Raw genomic sequence first — 1,373 nt, forward strand, 5'->3', positions numbered from 1 at the left:
TATATTTTTTATATATATATATATATATATATTTGAAAAATTGCCTTCCACCATGTTTTTTTAATCCCTCTGGTGGAAGCACAAAACTTAACCTTTCTGGGCCTGAAATTTTTTTTATCTATAAGGTAGAGAGATGCAGGAAGCAGGGAGAGCTGGTAAAACCATGGATGCTTTGCTAACTGAGAAAAACCATAATAGACATGAGCTATTAAACCAGGAGATGAGCCAAAATGTCCCTCCCTTGAGAGCTTGCAATCAAGAGACTATGAGCCAGGTGTGGTGGGTCACGCCTATAATCCCAGTGGCTTGGGAGGCTGAGGCAGGAGGATCTCAAGTTCAAAGCCAGCTTCAGCAACTTAATGAGGCCCAAAGAAGAGGAAGAAGAAATAATCTTTGTCATACATGTCAAGCGCATGTGAATGTCTCCTATATTGGCCATTGGAAAAGCATATGGAAACTCAAAAGGCCTTGAAAGGGGGTTCCACAATGGCCTTCCAAAGTGATGACAGTCAGGGCTGGGAGTGTAGTTCAGAGGGGGAGTACTTGCCTAGAATGTGTAAGGCCCTGGGTTAGATGCCCAGCACAGAACAAAAACAAAAGCAAAACAACACCAAAGTGAAGTCAGTTGAGTCTCCATATCTATGGGTTCTGAATCCTGGGATTCAACAACTGCAGATCAAAAATATTTTTAAAAAGAATATATCTGAGCCTGGCGCAGTGGCACACGCCTTTAATCCCAGCAACATGGGAGGCTGAGACAGGAGGACCGCATGTTCAAAGCCAGCCTAGCAACACAGTGAGACCCTGTCTCTAAATAAAATACAAAATAAGGCTGGGAATGTGGATCAGTGGTTAAGCGCCCTTGAGTTCAATCCCCAGTACTGTCCCCGCCCCCCACAGTATATATATATCTGTGCTGTTCGCAATGGCACACACCTGTAATCCCAGTAATTTGGGAGGCTGAGGCAGAAGGATGGCAAGTTCCAGGCCAGCCTCAGCAACTTAGCAAGATCCTGTCTCAAAATAAAAAATTAAGAAAAAGGGCTGGGGTTATAGCTCACTGGTAAAGTGCCTCTGGGTGCAATCCTCAGCACAACAAGAAAGAAAGAAAGAGACAGAGAAAGACAGAGACAGAGAAATACATCTGTACTGAATATGTACAGAATTTTGTTCATCATTATTTCCTAAATAATACTGTATAACAACTATTTGTGTAGCAACTTACAGTGTATTAGGAATTATAAGTATTCTAGAGATAATTTAAAGTATACAAGAGATTATATGCAAATATTATACCACTTTATAAGAGGGACTTGAGTATCTCTGGGTTTGGGTATCCAAGGGGATCCTGGAGTGAATCCCTCAAGGATAAC

Source organism: Marmota marmota, unplaced genomic scaffold (genome assembly GCF_001458135.2).
Source record: "Marmota marmota marmota unplaced genomic scaffold, marMar, whole genome shotgun sequence".
In the NCBI taxonomy this organism is placed as follows: Eukaryota; Metazoa; Chordata; class Mammalia; order Rodentia; family Sciuridae; genus Marmota; species Marmota marmota.